Source organism: Procambarus clarkii, chromosome 46 (assembly GCF_040958095.1).
Source record: "Procambarus clarkii isolate CNS0578487 chromosome 46, FALCON_Pclarkii_2.0, whole genome shotgun sequence".
Lineage (NCBI taxonomy): Eukaryota > Metazoa > Arthropoda > Malacostraca > Decapoda > Cambaridae > Procambarus > Procambarus clarkii.
In genome coordinates, this window is record NC_091195.1 from 3,977,080 (window position 1) to 3,984,236 (window position 7,157).

At 42.5% G+C, this 7,157-nt stretch overlaps 1 long non-coding RNA gene across 2 annotated transcripts; it reads right to left on the reverse strand.

The window, feature by feature from the left end:
- Positions 1 to 5,268: 5,268 nt before the first annotated feature.
- LOC138350505 (uncharacterized) lies at positions 5,269 to 6,725 on the reverse strand. Of its 2 annotated transcripts, none has more exons than XR_011222137.1 (2): positions 6,053 to 6,725; positions 5,269 to 5,611 (listed from the first exon to the last, which is right to left on the reverse strand). It is a non-coding gene; the product is annotated as an uncharacterized lncRNA (long non-coding RNA). The 2 variants fall into 2 exon arrangements; XR_011222138.1 differs by lacking the exon at positions 6,053 to 6,725 and adding an exon at positions 5,980 to 6,041.
- Positions 6,726 to 7,157: the final 432 nt, after the last annotated feature.

Consider the following 7,157-nt stretch of genomic DNA (forward strand, 5'->3'; position numbering starts at 1 on the left):
GGTCTGTGATTGCCGTGGCATTGATATGATTTCTTACTAGAATTGAAATGCCTCTGGTGCCACCTTGTGCCATAGGGCAGTGGAATCCTTGATATCCTGGGATATTGATAAATCTGCCAGTCCTGGTGAGTGTTTCTTGGAGTAGAACAATATCAATGCCATCCTTGAGAAGTACTGCTCTGAGTGTTTGTGCTTTACTTTTGAATCCTTGAATATTCCATTGTATAATTTTGAGATTGTCCATTTTTCCGTTTATAGTGGAATCATTGAGTCCATGGTTTTTATAGTACTGGTTTTCCCGACCGTTTGTCTTCTTGGCTGGAGTGGAGACTTTCTTCTTGGCGGGTGAGGAGACTCCTGGTTGGGCCGAAGCGCCCCTGCTACATCCAGCCACTGGGGCACCCGATGATGCAGGGATCATCATTCCTGCCTGGGAGGTCCCGGAGGCAACGGCAGACATGTTCACTCTGCCGCCCCGATCCATTCTGTTGCTGTCTCCCAGTGGAGCAGCGCCCCCCTGCCCCCTCCAGTTGTTGGAGCCCCCGTCCTTGACCAGACCAGAAGGACCCGGTGCGCCAGACTGTTGCTGATCTTCATTTATTCGGACTTGCCGAGGGGTGTACCACTGGCTTTTTACCGAGGGTCTGGTCGATTGGGGTCTCGAAGTTGTTACTTTGGGTTGCTGGGTTGATCCGAAAGCTAGTATTCTTTTTACCCTTTCTGGGCATCGTTTGTTCCAGGCGTGATGTGTATCCCCGAAGTTCGGGTATTTTGCTTTCGTTTGTCTGCCTTCTTTGTGCAGATTCTTGCATATGTCGGTAATATGGAGCTCGCTACATACACCACATCGTTCCGGGCCTCTGCAGCCATCTTTGTGGTGGCCGAAGCGCTGACACCTGTAACAGCGCATGGGTTCTGGGCTGTACAGTCTCAGCCTGAGTTGACCATAGATGCCAACACTCAGAGTGTTGATGCGAGGTCCTTTTATTGTTACAAGAACCTGTCTTGTTTCGATATTGTTGTGCTTGCATCTTTCCGCCGTTGTGACATTTGGGCATTCTAGGAGTCTGTTGGCATGAACTTCGACCGGGAAATTTTGAACTATCATTTTGGTGATTTTTTCTTCTGGTTTCAGTTCCACTAGGTGTTCTGTGTTCCTGAGGTTTGTGATTATATCCGGATTAGCTGTGGATATGTTATATCTACCTCTAATGTCGGGCTTGGCTCTAAGATCTGATCCTGGATTATTCTTTTCCAGTGCGGCAATGAAAGCATAAGTGGGACCATCCGCTGGTTTTTTGGTCTTGAATATGGTCCTTGGCATTGGTTTGGGTGCTCCTCTTGAGTTCTGGTTGGCTTCTAGTTTGGTTTCTTTGGACTTTTCTTCGGTTCTTCTTCGTTTGTTTGCCTTTTCGTTGCCTACAAGTTGCCACGGTGCTTCGTTTAGGGTTGGGTCGTCTTCAGCAATTTTCCTTGCTCTTGCTACTATATCACCGTGTCCTTCTGACGTTAATAATTCAAGAAGGATGGTTAGGAAAGTCATATCCTGGGGAGACATGGTTACACTGTACTAAAAGAGTAACTGAGGGAGTGACTGTAACTGTGTACTGCTACACTCAGCGACTGAAGTGAAGCGACTTTGAATGAATATTTTACATTATTGTTCACACTAGAAAGGTTAGATGACATCCCATCACCCACACAAATGTTTGAAAGAGGTGAAGAGAGCGAATTAACGGATTTACTCCAGACGTGAGACACAGTCAAGAAGAGCATTGACAAACAAAAAGGACTCGAAAGCCCCAGGTGTGGATGGAATTCAATCCAGTCATAAAAGAACTGGCAGACGCACAATACCTAACACTGAAACACCCCTTTTTCAGAAATTCTCTGGACAGGGGTATAAACCTATGGAACAGCCTACCTGCTGAAGCCGTAAATGCCAAGATTGTTGAATTTCAAAATCCAACTGGAGAAGATTATTAAGGCAAATGATGGCAAAAACGAGGCCACTAATGTCAGTGGTCCTCAGGTAAACTTTGAATATATGCAGCATTGGAACGCTAAATAATGTGACTATATGTATTTTGGTTCCTGAGGACGGATTGCTGGATCAACATCCTCCAAATTGTTCTGTATGTTAATTAAAAGTTTTGACGAGATCCGCCCTGTCATATCTGGTTTGCAGTGTTAACTGTGTGGCCCTCAACTGTTCCTGGTGTGTGAGTTCATTTTGCTCTGGAATGATTTTTGTTGCCCAATGTTGAACTTTCTCCAAAGAAGCTCAGTTTATTAGAAGATGAGGTCTCTATGCTTGGATTCAATAATCCAAGTGGGGGCACACCAGAAATTTATACAATTGAATAACTACCTTCTTTTGATAAAATCAGTAGGAGCCATGAGGTGTGAATGGCTGCACACCGCTGGAGCCATGAGGTGTGAATGGCTCCACACCGCTGGAGCCATGAGGTGTGAATGGCTCCACACCGCTGGAGCCATGAGGTGTGAATGGCTCCACACCGCTGGAGCCATGAGGTGTGAATGGCTCCACACCGCTGAAGCCATGAGGTGTGAATGGCTCCACACCGCTGGAGCCATGAGGTGTGAATGGCTCCACACCGCTGGAGCCATGAGGTGTGAATGGCTCCACACCGCTGGAGCCATTCGTCTTTAACAAAAACGACATTAACAAAACTGCTTAAGAAGCCGTTGTTGACTAGGGCCTGCCTAGGATATTTATATAATAAATATCGTTGTTGACTAAGATATTTATATGATAAATATCCCGCAGGATAATAAAAATAATGAACAAAAATGTAATGGACAATAAAAGTAATGGACAACAAAAGTAATGGACAACAAAAGTAATGGACAACAAAAGTAATGGGCAACAAAAGTAATGGACAACAAAAGTAATGGACAACAAAAGTAATGGACAACAAAAGTAATGGACAATAAAAGTAATGGACAATAAAAGTAATGGACAACAAAAGTAATGGACAACAAAAGTAATGGACAACAAAAGTAATGGTCAATAAAAGAAATGGGCAATAAAAGTAATGGACAACTAAAGTAATGGACAACAAAAGTAATGGACAACAAAAGTAATGGACAATAAAAGTAATGGACAATAAAAGTAATGGACAACAAAAGTAATGGACAATAAAAGTAATGGACAATAAAAGTAGTGAACAAAGAAAACACAAACAAAAACGTATATATTAAAAAATGTAATAGACAATTAAATATTTGACAATATATTAAATAGACAATGAAATTAACAAAATTAAATACCTCTAAGGGGCCCGGTGCACGTGCACCAAAACGTCCTCAAACACACTCAGTTTGTGTTGTGCATCTTCATGGTAAATGCTCCAACTTTTCCTAATGGATCAACATTATACAATGGAAAGAAAAAACAGCAAATTTCACAACTTCAAATTAGTAACTAATGTCTTATAATGAGACCAATTGATATTTTATTCATTATGGTCCCAGAATGGGTCCCATGGGTCAAATAGATTGGAAAGTCTAGGTTATGGGTTGTGGGCCGGTATTGGAGCTAGACGTTAACCCAGAGATAGGTGACGTAAAAGGGGTTTTCGATGTGGATTCAAAATATAACCTATTTAAAAATATTCTAACCAAAGCCCAGGAATGTAGTATACCATATAAATTGAATAGATCGAATACTAATGATCCAAAGTGGATAACAAAGGATCTGAAGAAGTCGTCGTCTTCAAAGGATCTGAAGAAGTCGAAGTCTTCAGCCGAACAAGTCATAGACTTGTTCGGCTGAAGGCATATTGTTAAGTTCCTCTTTCGTAAATACAGATATAATATATTTATTAAAAATACTACTCATTTCTTCATCACTATCTGTTATTTGACCTGTCTCGGTTTTTAATGGACCTATCCTTTCCCTAATCTTTGTAAGGTATAACTGGAAAAACCCTTTAGGATTTGTCTTCGCTTGCTCTGCTATGCGAACTTTAGTTTCTTTTTGCTTTCCTTATCTCTTTTTAAGTATTTCTAACCAGTTGTACGAATTCCTGTTCTAAACTGACTTCCCCATTCTTAATCCTTTTGTACCACGCTCTCTTTTTACCTATAAGGTTCTTCAGATCCTTTATTATCCACTTTGGATCATTAGTATTCGATCTATTCAATTTATATGGTAGACTTCATTCCTTGGCTTTGCTTTTAAATGGGGCTATATTTTGAATCCACATTCAAAATATAATTGATTCAAAACTGATAACCCACAGTGGGGTTACAGAGGCAGATGGTGGGTTCATCAACTGAACCCCATTGTTCATTTAGCTAAGCAAGTAAAACTCTTCTGAATCTAGTTACACAATTTTTAAATATTTACAAGCAAGTACTTGCATTACTTTACAGGCAAGTACTTGCATTATCTACAGTGGATGGGCTGCATTGGCTATTTTATAGTTTATTTCAGTGTCGGTCTTCCTCACTGGTATTTTACCACCTCTGACGAAGCAATCTTTGATTAACATATTGGAATTCTTACAAACTTGTCGCAGTTGAAAGGAAAGATTCTGCCTATTCCTGGTAAATCAGTTTTTCACGAAAACAGTGGGTTTTCCAGACCCAAAAGCTCTGATAAGGTCTAATCTTCACGAACAACTATGTAATTGGACACGAATTTTCCTAATGTTTTCAGTAGATACTTTGGTACCTCTTCTGTGTGCTGCTTTGTTTTCACCTGCTTGCTTGAAGTTTGTAATTCAGCTGCTCCCGTAGTTCCTTAACCACGAGTAGACACGGTCCGCTCAGTTGGTTTCAAGGGAAAATTTCGTGAGGAAATAATGACAACAGCTAGGAGTTTTTATTGGTCTGATTCATCTTGGGAGACAGTTTGTTGCAATTGCAAGGTATTAAGTGGGTTTTAAAAGCTGGCAAATATTATCTCCAATTTTTTTTAACCAACCACTTGGGCTGGACGGTAGAGCGACGGTCTCCCTTCATGCAGGTCGGCGTTCAATCCCCGACCGTCCAAAAGGTTGGGCAACATTCCTTCCCCCACCCCCCCCCCCCCGTCCCATCCGAAATCCTTATCCTGACCCTTTCCCAGTGCTATGAAGTCGTAAGGGCTTGGCGCTTTTCCCTTATTTTTCCCTCTCCTATTTTCTAGTGGCTTCAATGTAATTCAGGTTTTAAACTTTGAACTGAAGAGAGCTTAGTTTCATGTAGGAAAAGATTAACTTCGTTGGCCAGTTCTTGATTTTGGGAAGTAATGCTGAGTTTATAACTAATTATTCAATACATTTTTCACAATATACAGCATCAGAAATACCTAAGCACAACTGCACTAAACAGATAGCAACAATGGTAAATGTTAACAAGTCTGTGATTATATATAAGAGCCTTCTGTCTCATAGATATTTTAACAGGAACCAAATGTTTGATCATCTTGCGACTTGGTCCTGCAGGCCCTAGAAGACATAGAGACCGGAGAGGCGTAGCGAGGCGGCCAGGGCCTGGGTGGTGCCGGGTTGACCCTGTGGCGCTGAGAACATGGTCCAGGGGTTGCCAGCGCTGACGTTCCTCTCGTGAAGTTCTCGAATCAGTGTCTCAATACCCTCGCCTGCAAGCATCAGGAGACGTGAAGGCCAAACCTCGCTATGTCACACATCTAAATAGCAACTTATATCAGAGAAATACAATATGGATTAATTAATATTTTGCTGAGATGAGCAGCACGTCTGGTTAATTTGAAGTATATAAGCATTATAGCTTGCATTAATCCAAACCAGTGTGTTAAACTGATCTGGGTTAATCAGGACTCATAATAACTTGTTTAGTCAAGGCAATGTTGGGTAATCAGTGCCAAGAATTATACTAGACGCACCTCAACAGAGTATACTAATACAATAATAATAATGATATTAGAGACCAAAGAAGAGCTTCAAGGAACTCTGGTTGTTCCGGAAATACATCAAAATATATACGTACTGGTGAGAAGAGTACCCAGGAAGGTCAGGTCATCATAGTGCCCACCTCTGGAGTGAGGACATCATTGACTTACCAGATCACAACACCATACAAGGTCGGGGTCGTCATCTGTGAGGTCACGGTGGATGGTCAGGGAAGCCGATCACCTTCGTATGGGAGAGAAGACAGGGCGGCCACATCCATGCTGGTCGGAGCTTCCAGGGTAATACCTGTAGACGTGCACTACTGTACATTCACTGCCCAAGCTACTGAGTTTCTGCGATAGAACAAGAAGGCGATGGCATCCTTACTGCTGATTTTATAGCATGGAATTTAAGAAGATGTTGAAGAGAGCTTTAGTGAAAAGGTTCCTTTAGCGACATGAGTCCTTTAGGGACATGTGTTCTTCAGCGACATGTGTTCTTCAACTACACGTTGTAACACCATAAATGGTTGTATTTAATATTTCAGCTAGGAGCCACACTCACATTCACAACGAGTGGCATTCTATTGTAACCACTTAGACCCTCGCATCTTGGAATATATTTATATGGCCAAAATGAGACTAGAGTTCAACAGCTCTGGGGTCTTGTCTAAATAATTCACTCGCTAATTATCGTCCACTCAAAGTATATGGTTAAGTCCAATAACACTTTATTATCACATCCTTTGGTATAGCAAGGACGTTCTTCCCCGCCCTTTGGCACGGGAAACAGGTCTTCCAATGTCTCCTCACATCAGCGTCCATTCCTAGCCAATAAAAATGCTCCCTCATCCGGCTTAGCGTCATGGTCCATCCTAAGTGACCTGCGGGATCCAAAGAGGGCGCAAGCTCTATCGTCTTGTATCATATCATATTAAATAAATATTCAGACATATCATATCAACCGGCACCTGTCTCACACCGCAGGCCCTCCGAATTGCTGTGGCTCTCCGGCTCGCTGCCCCAATCCACACTTAATACAGGTGTATTTGCGGTGAGGCAGTGGCCGACAGGTACGGACGGCATGGCCAGATGAGGCAGTGGCCGACAGGTACGGACGGCATGGCCTTCTCTGCCAAAGGACAGGAGGATGGCATGCAAGACACGGTGAGGTTAATGTCATTATTAAAAGAAGCCTTACTACAGCCGGTTGTCCAGCAGAGAGAGAGCCCCGTTACCTAATGTCCCGCAACTACGATGAGCCTGTCGGTCGCCC